At 29.5% G+C, this 13,248-nt stretch overlaps 1 protein-coding gene across 4 annotated transcripts in view; it reads left to right on the top strand.

Annotated features, from left to right (window-relative positions):
• LOC141399744 (uncharacterized) overlaps positions 1-13,248 on the top strand; it is a 239,377-nt gene that overhangs the window by 27,786 nt on the left and 198,343 nt on the right. For all 4 annotated transcript variants that reach the window (XR_012411927.1, XR_012411932.1, XM_073979000.1 and 1 more), the window contains exon 3: positions 13,068-13,116. The gene's annotated coding sequence lies outside the window, so the exon portion shown is untranslated. The remainder of the gene's footprint in view (positions 1-13,067; positions 13,117-13,248) is intronic.

The raw sequence follows: 13,248 nt of genomic DNA on the forward strand, positions 1-13,248 counted from the left end.
TAGAAAAGTAATCCGATAACAACCTTTTCTATAGAAAAGTTGTGCGATAACAATCTTTTCTACAGAAAAGTTGTCCGATAACAATCTTTCCTATAGAAAAGTTGTCCGATAACAACTTTTTCTATATAAAAGTTGTCCGATAACAACTGTTTCTATAGAAAAGTTGTCCGATAACAACCTTTTCCGATAAACATATTTCTATAGAAAATTTGTCCGAGAACAACGTTTTCTGTAGAAAGGTTGTTCGATAACAACTTTTTTTTATAGAAAAGTTGTCCGATAACAAATTTTTCTATAGAAAAGTTTTCCGATAACACATTTTTCTATAGAAAGTTGTCCAACAACAAATATGTCCGATAACAACTTTTTCTATAGAAAATATGTCCGAGAACAACGTTTTCTGTAGAAAGGTTGTTCGATAACAACTTTTTTTATAGAAAAGTTGTCCGATAACAAATTTTTCTATAGAAAAGTTTTCCGATAACACATTTTTCTATAGAAAGTTGTCCAACAACAAATATGTCCGATAACAACTTTTTCTATAGAAAAGTTGTCCGATAACAACTTTTTCTATAGAAAAGTTGTCCGATAACAACTTTTTCTATAGAAAATATGTCCGATAACAACTTTTTCTATAGAAAAGTTATCCGATAACAACTTTTTCTATAGGAAAGTTGTCCGATAACAACTTTTTCTATCGAAAAGTTGTCGATAACAACTTTTTCTATAGAAAAGTTGTCGATTACAACTTTTTCTATAGAAAAGTTGTCCGATAACAACTTTTTCTTTAGAAAAAGTTGTCCGATAACAAAATTTTCTTTGGAAAAGTTGCCCGGGAACAACCTTTTCTATAGAAAAGTTGTCCGATAACAACTTTTTCTATAGAAAAGTTGTCCGATAACAACTTTTTCTATAGAAAAGTTGTCCGATAACAACTTTTTCTATAGAAAAGTTGTCCGATAACAACTTTTTCTATAGAAAAGTTGTCCGATAACATCTTTATCGATAGACAAGTTGTCCGATAACAACTTTTTCTATAGAAAAGTTGTCCGATAACAACTTTTTCAATAGAAAAGTTGTCCGATAACAACTTTTTCTAAGGAAAAGTTCTCCGAGAATAACGTCTTCTATAGAAAAGTTGTCCGATAACAGCTTTTTTTTATAGAAAAGTTGTCCGATATCAACTTTTTCTATAGAAAAGTTGTCCGATATCAACTTTTTCTATAGAAAAGTTGTCCGATATCAACTTTTTCTATAGAAAAGTTGTCCCATAACAACTTTTTCTATAGAAAAGTTGTCCCATAACAACTATTTTTATAGAAAAGTTCTTCGATAACAACTTTTTCTATAGAAAAGTTGTCCGATAACAACCTTTTTTATGGAAAAGTTGTCCGATAACAACTCTTTCTATAGAAATAATGTCCAAGAAAAACTTTATCTATAAAAAGTTGACCCATAACAACATTGTCTATAGAAATGTTATCCGATAACAACTTGTTATATAGAAAGTTGTCCGATAACGACATATCCGATAGAAGTGTTGTCCGATAACAACTGTTGCTATGGAAAAGTTTTCCGATAATAACTTCTTCCATTCTTCTTTTTTATAGAAAAGTTGTTCGATAACAACTTTTTCTATAGAAAAGTTGTCCGATAACAACTTTTTCTATAGAAAAGTTGTCCGATAACAACTTTTGCTACAGAAAAGTTGTCCGATAACTGCCTTTGCCTTGAATAGTTGTCCGATAACAACTTCCCTGCACAGTAATGCCCCAAGTTGGGTAGTACAACAACTGCCCCACCAGGAACGAGATGCAACATCGTTGTAATTAATTTAATTGAGATTTGTTGTTTTTTTTTTTTGTTCTCAATCGCATTCAAATAGTAAATGACCACAAGTTTTACTTTTTCCATTTCTTCTTTGTTTGTTTTTTCCCCCTAATTGACGTCAGTCTCGGTCCATTAGCAATTCTGCATTTTATTCTAATTATAGACCATTTGAGAGTAGAAATCTAAATGTTAATTGTCTTCTACAGGGAACAAAACAAAAAATGAAAAAAAAACCTTACTAACATTTGTGGCATTTTTTTATTCACTTTGGATCGGTGGAAAGAGAAGAGGCGGAGGGACAGGAATTCATTTCGCCATTAGATTTGAACTTGGATGACTTGCCTGGGTTCTCACATCAATTAAGGAGAACTTTTAATAGGTATCGAGGAGTATTTATGGCACGCGGTAATAGACTTCTAAATTACTTGATTGTAACGAATAATTTTATGGTTCATTCGTTCCAAAACTCTTCACTTATTTCACGTTTTATATTAAATATATACTATTTACGTTTGTCGAATTTGCAATCAAAGCCCATTCAATTGTTTGCCAGCCAGCCTGCCCCCTTGGCAGGCGATAAGGGCATTGGACAAATTATAGACGACTTGTGGACTGTGGCGTATTCAAATCGACGATGTTCTATAATTTGTTGAACTTCATGTCATAAATTATACATATGTCGATTGTTGTCGATTTTGTTTATTTCCATTTTACAAGTGATTAAGTGATTGCAAAATGAAAGCGATGCATTCATTGGGCGTGAGGGGTCAACAGCAGAACCTGATCAACATTATGTTGTTAAATTTTTAATTGATATTTGTTTTGATTGTCTTGTTAAACGTCGTGCACGTGCAATTTTTAACAATTTGTTTATAGGAATATCATGTTATCGATGTAGAAAATGTCTTTTTAGAAACGGTTTATGACGGGTAAATATTTGGGCCCCGTGTTGTATTTTCTATCGAAAATTACGTCTTCGGACAACCTTTCTGTTAAAAAAGATGTTATGAAAGAGCAATTCTATAAAGAAAGGTTGTTATCGGACTACTTTTCTGTGGAAAAAGTTGTTATCGGGCAATTTTTCTATTAAAAATTTTGTTATCGAACAACTTTTCTAGAGAAAATGGACAACTTTTCTATGAAAAAAGTTGTTATCGGAAAACTTTTGTATGGAAAAAGTTTCTATAGGACAACTTTTCTATAGACAATATTGTTATCGGACAACTATTCTAAAGAAAAAGTAGTTTTCGGACAAAAAACATTGTTATCAGACAACTTTTCTATTGAAAAAGTTGTTATCGGAAAACTATTCTAAAGAAAAAGTTGTTATCGGACAACTTTGCTATGGAAAAAGTTGCTATCGGATAAATTTTTTATAGAAAAGATTGTTATCGGAAGATTTTTTTATAATAAAAGTTTTTATTGGATAACTTTTCTATAGAAATAGTTGTTATAGGACAACTTTTTATATAGAAGTAGTTGTTACGGGACGATTTTTTATATGAAAAGTTGTTATCGGACAAGTTTTCTATAGAAAATGTTAGTACCGGACAATTTTTCTATAGAAAAATTGTTATCGGTCAATTTTCTGCAGAAACTGTTGTTATCGGACATTTTTTATATAGAATATGTAGGTACCGGACAATTTTTCTATAGAAAAATTTGTTGTCGGACAACTTTTCTATAGGAAAAGTTGTTATCGGACAACTTTTCTATAAAAAAAAGCTGTTATCGGACAACTTTGCTATGGAAAAAGTTGCTATCGGATAAATTTTTTATAGAAAAGATTGTTATCGGAAGATTTTTTTATAATAAAAGTTTTTATTGGATAACTTTTCTATAGAAATAGTTGTTATAGGACAACTTTTTATATAGAAGTAGTTGTTACGGGACGATTTTTTATATGAAAAGTTGTTATCGGACAAGTTTTCTATAGAAAATGTTAGTATCGGACAATTTTTCTATAGAAAAATTGTTATCGGTCAATTTTCTGCAGAAACTGTTGTTATCGGACATTTTTTATATAGAATATGTAGGTACCGGACAATTTTTCTATAGAAAAAGTTGTTGTCGGACAACTTTTCTATAGGAAAAGTTGTTATCGGACAACTTTTCTATAGAAAAAATTGTTATAGGACAACTTTTCTATAGAAAAAGTTGTTATCGGACAACTTTTCTATAGAAATAATTGTTACCGGACAGCTTTTCTATAGAAAAAGTTGTTATCGGAAAACTTTTCTATAGAAAAAATTGTTACCGGACAGCTTTTCTATAGAAAAAGTTGTTATCGGAAAATTTTTCTATAGAAAAAGTTGTTATCGTACGACTTTTATATAGAAAAAGTTGTTATCGGACATTTTTTCTATTGAAAAAGTTGTTATCAGACAACTTTTCTGTAGAAAAAGTTGTTATCGTACGACTTTTATATAGAAAAAAATTGTTATCGGACAACTTTTCTGTAGAAAAAGTTGTTATCGGACAATTTTTTTATAGAAAAAGTTGTTATCGTACGACTTTTATATAGAAAAATGTTGTTATCGGACAAATTTTCTGTACAAAAAGTTGTTATCGGACAATTTTTCTATAGAAAAAGTTGTTATCGTACCACTTTTGTTTAGACAAATTTGTTATCGGACAATTTTTCTATAGAAGAAGTTGTTTTCGTAAGACTTTTATATAAAAAAAGTTGTTATCGGACATATTTTATACCGAAAAAGTTGTTATCGGACAACTTTAAGCGGGATACACACGATTTTTCGTAATTATCGATAACTGTCCAACAGTCCAGCAACCACAAAATATTTTGTGGTTGCCTGATGACTGACAAAAATGAACGGCCACATTGGCAAGCAACCGATTATTTGAGCAAAACTGACAGTCAAAACTGATCGTGTGTACTCCGCTTTACTATAGAAGAAGTTGTTATCGGACATTTTATCATGTAATTTTACTATAGAAAAAGTTATTATCGGACAAGTTTTTTTATAGTTGTCGAACAACTTTTCTTTAGTAAAAGTTGTTATCGAACAACTGCAAAGAAAAAGTTGTTATCGTTAATTTTCTATAGAAAAAATTATTATCAAACAATTTTCTATAAAAAAAAGTTGTTATCGGACAACTTTTCTATAGAAATAGTTGTTATCGGACAACTTTTCTATAGAAATAGTTGTTGTCGGACAACTTTTCTATAGAAATAGTTGTTATCGGACAACTTTTCTATAGAAATAGTTGTTATCGGACAACTTTTCTATAGAAATAGTTGTTATCGGACAACTTTTCTATAGAAATAGTTGTTGTCGGACAACTTTTCTATAGAAATAGTTGTTATCGGACAACTTTTCTATAGAAATAGTTGTTATCGGACAACTTTTCTATAGGAATAGTTGTTGTCAGACAACTTTTCTATAGAAATAGTTGTTGTCGGACAACTTTTCTATAGAAATAGTTGTTATCGGACAACTTTTCTATAGAAATAGTTGTTATCGGACAACTTTTCTATAGAAATAGTTGTTATCGGACAACTTTTCTATAGAAATAGTTGTTATCGGACAACTTTTCTATAGAAAGAGTTGTTATCGGACAACTTTTCTATAGAAAGAGTTGTTATCGGACAACTTTTCTATAGAAAGAGTTGTTATCGGACAACTTTTCTATAGAAATAGTTGTTGTCGGACAACTTTTCTATAGAAATAGTTGTTGTCGGACAACTTTTCTATAGAAATAGTTGTTATCGGACAACTTTTCTATAGAAATAGTTGTTATCGGACAACTTTTCTATAGAAATAGTTGTTATCGGACAACTTTTCTATAGAAATAGTTGTTATCGGACAACTTTTCTATAGAAATAGTTGTTATCGGACAACTTTTCTATAGAAATAGTTGTTGTCGGACAACTTTTCTATAGAAATAGTTGGTATCGGACAACTTTTCTATAGAAATAGTTGTTATCGGACAACTTTTCTATAGAAATAGTTGTTGTCGGACAACTTTTCTATAGAAATAGTTGTTGTCGGACAACTTTTCTATAGAAATAGTTGTTGTCGGACAACTTTTCTATAGAAATAGTTGTTATCGGACAACTTTTCTATAGAAATAGTTGTTATCGGACAACTTTTCTATAGAAATAGTTGTTATCGGACAACTTTTCTATAGAAATAGTTGTTATCGGACAACTTTTCTATAGAAATAGTTGTTGTCGGACAACTTTTCTATAGAAATAGTTGTTATCGGACAACTTTTCTATAGAAATAGTTGTTATCGGACAACTTTTCTATAGGAATAGTTGTTGTCAGACAACTTTTCTATAGAAATAGTTGTTGTCGGACAACTTTTCTATAGAAATAGTTGTTATCGGACAACTTTTCTATAGAAATAGTTGTTATCGGACAACTTTTCTATAGAAATAGTTGTTATCGGACAACTTTTCTATAGAAAGAGTTGTTATCGGACAACTTTTCTATAGAAAGAGTTGTTATCGGACAACTTTTCTATAGAAAGAGTTGTTATCGGACAACTTTTCTATAGAAATAGTTGTTGTCGGACAACTTTTCTATAGAAATAGTTGTTGTCGGACAACTTTTCTATAGAAATAGTTGTTGTCGGACAACTTTTCTATAGAAATAGTTGTTATCGGACAACTTTTCTATAGAAATAGTTGTTATCGGACAACTTTTCTATAGAAATAGTTGTTATCGGACATCTTTTCTATAGAAATAGTTGTTATCGGACATCTTTTCTATAGAAATAGTTGTTATCGGACAACTTTTCTATAGAAATAGTTGTTATCGGACATCTTTTCTATAGAAATAGTTGTTATCGGACAACTTTTCTATAGAAATAGTTGTTATCGGACAACTTTTCTATAGAAATAGTTGTTATCGGACAACTTTTCTATAGAAATAGTTGTTATCGGACAACTTTTCTATAGAAATAGTTGTTGTCGGACAACTTTTCTATAGAAATAGTTGTTATCGGACAACTTTTCTATAGAAATAGTTGTTATCGGACAACTTTTCTATAGGAATAGTTGTTGTCAGACAACTTTTCTATAGAAATAGTTGTTGTCGGACAACTTTTCTATAGAAATAGTTGTTATCGGACAACTTTTCTATAGAAATAGTTGTTATCGGACAACTTTTCTATAGAAATAGTTGTTATCGGACAACTTTTCTATAGAAAGAGTTGTTATCGGACAACTTTTCTATAGAAAGAGTTGTTATCGGACAACTTTTCTATAGAAAGAGTTGTTATCGGACAACTTTTCTATAGAAATAGTTGTTGTCGGACAACTTTTCTATAGAAATAGTTGTTGTCGGACAACTTTTCTATAGAAATAGTTGTTGTCGGACAACTTTTCTATAGAAATAGTTGTTATCGGACAACTTTTCTATAGAAATAGTTGTTATCGGACAACTTTTCTATAGAAATAGTTGTTATCGGACATCTTTTCTATAGAAATAGTTGTTATCGGACATCTTTTCTATAGAAATAGTTGTTATCGGACAACTTTTCTATAGAAATAGTTGTTATCGGACATCTTTTCTATAGAAATAGTTGTTATCGGACAACTTTTCTATAGAAATAGTTGTTATCGGACAACTTTTCTATAGAAATAGTTGTTGTCGGACAACTTTTCTATAGAAATAGTTGTTATCGGACAACTTTTCTATAGAAATAGTTGTTATCGGACAACTTTTCTATAGAAATAGTTGTTGTCGGACAACTTTTCTATAGAAATAGTTGTTGTCGGACAACTTTTCTATAGAAATAGTTGTTGTCGGACAACTTTTCTATAGAAATAGTTGTTATCGGACAACTTTTCTATAGAAATAGTTGTTATCGGACAACTTTTCTATAGAAATAGTTGTTATCGGACATCTTTTCTATAGAAATAGTTGTTATCGGACATCTTTTCTATAGAAATAGTTGTTATCGGACAACTTTTCTATAGAAATAGTTGTTATCGGACATCTTTTCTATAGAAATAGTTGTTATCGGACAACTTTTCTATAGAAATAGTTGTTATCGGACAACTTTTCTATAGAAATAGTTGTTGTCGGACAACTTTTCTATAGAAATAGTTGTTATCGGACAACTTTTCTATAGAAATAGTTGTTATCGGACAACTTTTCTATAGGAATAGTTGTTGTCAGACAACTTTTCTATAGAAATAGTTGTTGTCGGACAACTTTTCTATAGAAATAGTTGTTATCGGACAACTTTTCTATAGAAATAGTTGTTATCGGACAACTTTTCTATAGAAATAGTTGTTATCGGACAACTTTTCTATAGAAAGAGTTGTTATCGGACAACTTTTCTATAGAAAGAGTTGTTATCGGACAACTTTTCTATAGAAAGAGTTGTTATCGGACAACTTTTCTATAGAAATAGTTGTTGTCGGACAACTTTTCTATAGAAATAGTTGTTGTCGGACAACTTTTCTATAGAAATAGTTGTTGTCGGACAACTTTTCTATAGAAATAGTTGTTATCGGACAACTTTTCTATAGAAATAGTTGTTATCGGACAACTTTTCTATAGAAATAGTTGTTATCGGACATCTTTTCTATAGAAATAGTTGTTATCGGACATCTTTTCTATAGAAATAGTTGTTATCGGACGCCTTTTCTATAGAAAAAGTTGTTATCGGACAACTGTTCTATAGAAAAAGTAGCTATCGGAAAACTTTTCAATAGACAAATTTGTTATCGGTCATATTTTCTATTAAAAACGTTGTTATCGAATAACTTTTCTATAGAAAAAGTTGTTATCGATTTCTGTTTCTAGAAAAGCTTCTTGATAAAAAAATTTCTCTTAGATTATTCGATAGAACAAAAGATTTTTACCTGATGTTGTATTAATGATGAGCACGTTTTTATTTTTGTAAAAAAAATCACAATCATAAATTCAAGGATGTAGAATTTCAGCAAAACAATTATGACCTTATTCAGATGTGTGGCAAATTAAAATTCCAAATACCTGTGAACATCATCTATTGTTGGGAGGAGAAATCACACTTTATAAAATCCAAAAAAATATTCTATACGCGTGCGTATAGCCTCAATAATAATAAAAAAGTCGATATTAATCTTCAAAACGCCAAAACGCTAAGCCATAGAAATTGGCGTCGACAAATGCTAAAAAATAACAATAATCGTGTTGTTTACTTTGCAAAATGTTGTTGTTCATTGTTGCTGGTGAGAAGCCAAGTTTTGTTTTTGTTTAAACAAAAACAATATTTTTGTAGCTTAAAGCCACAATTTTGTTTTACAAAGTTGCCCGATCGATATGAACCTGTCTTCAAAACCCAAAACCGAAATAATAACTGCAAAATTGCTGTGGTTTAGTTTAAGCTGTTCTTGTTTTTGATTTTCTTAGTTGTTCAAGGTTGTCTCGATGCTGTGGCCCAGTATTTATTTATTTTTTTGTGATTTAAAAATAAATAATAACTTATCGATTTTATTTTAATAATTGCAAAAAATTGTAGTGTAAACCGCCAAGACAAACAACTCCCTCCCTCCCTCCAACCACAGCACAGATTTATCAAAATGTTAATTTGTTTCGATGATTTTAGCTTTCAAAGTCCTCACACACCCCTCTCCACAGCTGAAGTAGGCATGGCCTTTCATGTAAATTATTTATGGTCCATAATCATAAAATATTATTAAATTAATGTTCCCCCCCACCCACCTGTTGTGGTTGTTGTTATTGTCTCTTTTAGATATTATTCTGAAATAAGTGCGTGTTATTAATTTTTTGCGATTATTATTCGGTTTTCTGACAATGTCATGAAATGTCATTATAATGAAATTACAGCGATTTATCGGAATGATTGGTAATATAATTACAACAAAAGCAACATTAATTTGTAGTAAACAAAGTTTGCAAATAAATTGTTTGAAATCAATAAAATTTATCGAAAAAAATTAATCAATTTAAATTAAGGTGTTTAAAATATAATCAACAAGTTATTAAAATTTCTATAACACAGTTGTTCGATAACAAAAAATTTCTATAGAAAATGCTGCTATGCGGTATAATTTTTATGTAAGAATAATTGTTATCGAACAACTTTTCCACTATAAAGGTAGTTATCGAACATTTTTCCTTTCAAAATTTAGTTATCGAACAACTTTTTCATAGAAAATGTTGTTATCGAACAACATTTCCGTGGCAAATCTTATTATCGAACAACTTTCCCATAAACAATTTAGTTATCGAACAAGTTTTTAATAGAAAATATTGTTATCGCACACAATTTCTATGAAAAATCTTGTTATCGAACAAATTTTCTATGGAAATTGTTGTTATCGAACAAATTTCTATAGAAAATTTTGTTATCGAAGAAGTTTTTTTATAGACATCGAACAACTTGTCTACAGGGAATGCTGTTATCGAACAACTTTTCCTCAGACAATTTTGTAATCGAAAAATTTTTCCACAGAAAATGTTGTTATCGAACAACTTTTCGTAGAAAATGTTGCTATCGAACTACTTTTCTATAGAAAATATTGTTATCTAACAAGTTTTCTAGAGTATATGTTGTTATCGAACAAGTTTTCTAGAGAAAATGTTGTTATCGAAAAGCTTGTATACACAAAATATTGTTATCGAACAACTTTTTCATAGAAAATTTTGTTATTGAACAACTTTTCCACACAAAATGTTGTTATCGAGCAACTTCTCCGTAGAAAATGTTGTTATCGAACATCTTTTCCGTAGAAAATGTTATCGAACAACTTTTCTATAGAAAATAATGCTATCGAATAAATTTTCTATAGAAAATGTTGTTATCGAGCAACTTATGTATAGAAAATGTTGTTATCGAACCAATATTCTATAGAAAATGTTGTTATCGAACAACTTTTCTATAGAAAATGTTGTTATCGAACAACTTTTCTATAGCAAATGTTGTTATCGAACAACTTTTCTATAGAAAATGTTGTTATCGAACAACTTCTCTATAGAAAATGTTGTTATCGAACAACTTTTCTATAGAAAATGTTGTTATCGAACAACTTTTCTATAGAAAATGTTGTTATCGAACAACTTTTCTATAGAAAATGTAGTTATCGAACAACTTTTCTATAGAAAATGTTGTTATCAAACAACTTTTCTATAGAAAATGTTGTTATCGAACTACTTTGCTGTATAAAATGCTGTTATCGAAAAAGGTTCCTATAGAAAATGTTTTTATCGAACTATTTGCCATAGAAAATGTTGTTATCGAACAACTTTTCTATAGAAAATAATGTTATCGAATAAATTTTCTATAGAAAATGTTGTTATCGAACATCTTATCTATAAAAATGTTGTTATCGAACAACTTTTCTATAGAAAATGTTGTTATCGAACTACTTTGCTGTAGAAAATGCTGTTATCGAAAAAGGTTCCTATAGAAAATGTTTTTATCGAACTATTTGCTATAGAAAATGTTGTTATCGAACAACTTTTCCGTAGATAATGTTGCTATCGAACAACTTTTCTATAGAAAATAATGTTATCGAATAAATTTTCTATAGAAATTGTTGTTATCGAGAAGCTTGTATACACAAAATACTGTTATCGAACAACTTTTCCATAGAAAATTTTGTTATTGAACAAGTTTTTCACACAAAATGTTGTTATCGAGCCACTTCTCCATAGAAAAGATTGTTATCGAACAACTTTTCCGTAGAAAATGTTATCGAACACGTTTTTTAGAAACAATTTTGTTATCGAACTACTTTGCTGTAGTAACTTTTCTATAGGAAATGTTATCGAACAATTTCTCTATAGGAAATGTTGTTATCGAATAAGTTTTCTATAGGAAATGTTGTTATCGAACAACTTTTCTATAGGAAATGTTGTTATCGACCAACTTTTCCAATGAAATCATTGTTATCGAAGAACTTACTTATAGGAAATGTAGTTATCGAACAACTTTTCCATTGAAATCATTGTTATCGAACAACTTTCCTACAGAAAATGTTGTTATCGAACAACTTTTCTAAAGAAAATTTGGTATCGAACAACTTTTCTATAGGAAAATTTGTTATCGTACAACTTCTTTATAGGAAATGTTGTTATCGAACAACTTCTCTGTAGGAAATTTAATTATCGAACAACTTTTCTATATGAAATGTTGTTATCGAACAACTTTTCCATTGAAAATTTTGTTATCGAACAACTTTTCTGTAGGAAATGTTGTTATCGAAAAACTTTTCCATTGAAAATATTGTTATCGAACAACTTTTCTATAGAATATGTTGTTATCGAACAACTTTTTTATGGAAAATGTTGTTATCGAACATATTTTCTATAGGAAATGCTGTTATCGAACATTTTTTCTATAGGAAATGCTGTTATCGAACATATTTTCTATAGGAAGTGTTGTTATCGAAACAACTTTTTTATAGGAAATGTTGTTATCGAACCACTTTACCATAGAAAATGTTATGGAACAACTTTTCTATCAAAAATGAAGTTATCGATCATCTTTTTAATGGGAAATGTTGGTGTCGAATAACTTTTCTTTAGAAAATGTTGTTATCGAACAACTTTTCCATTGAAACTGTTCCATAACTTTTCTTTAGAAAATACAATTGTGATTCAAGTCTTCTTACAAAACTTCATTAAATTGCTATAAAATCCACTTTATCGATATGTTTTCTCTAATTAATTAATGGGGAAGAAATTATCCAATCCATCTTCATCAACATCATAAATTTGGTGATCACCCATGTGATTGATTAGATCTTCGGCAAAATTTATTCATTTATGATTTGAAATCAATAATTAATGAAATATTAGATAACCCAAAAACAAAAAACGTTTTTTTTTTGCAATAAAAATTAACATTTTATTTTCGTCAAATCTTTGTTTTGATTGCGTCTGCCAATCTTTCTTTCAGATGCAAATAAATTTCTTAACTTCTGTTATGTTTTTTATTAATGTCATTATCAATGAATTCCTTTTTGGTCAATTTGGTGGGGTGGTGACACATTTTTTTTTCGTTCGCTTATTATGGAAATATCTACTGTGACGCCATAGTTAGCGGTACTTTGCTCTTTGGCAAGGTATTGACCCAATCTGGCTGGTGTCTTGGTTTTACATTTCTTTTGTATTTATTTTTTTTTTTTCAAAATAATAAATTATTGCGAAAATTATGAATTATGCATTGTTGTTTTAATTTATTTACATAATTTTTGTTTATAAATAAAGATTAATTTTGTATTTTAATTTTTCTTATTTTTTCAGTTCTATTAAGAGAAGTTTTGACGGCGTATTTTGGAATTTAAACGAATTTGTAAGTATAAATTACGTTTTAAGAATTTCGATAACATGGATAATGGGACCAGAATGACCCGGATAATGTTTTATCGTTATCCGGATGATCTGGATAATGTTTTTACATTATCCGAATGACCTGGATAATGTT

Source organism: Musca autumnalis, unplaced genomic scaffold (assembly GCF_047663935.1).
Source record: "Musca autumnalis isolate F117 unplaced genomic scaffold, ASM4766393v1 scaffold_1, whole genome shotgun sequence".
Classification (NCBI taxonomy): Eukaryota; Metazoa; Arthropoda; class Insecta; order Diptera; family Muscidae; genus Musca; species Musca autumnalis.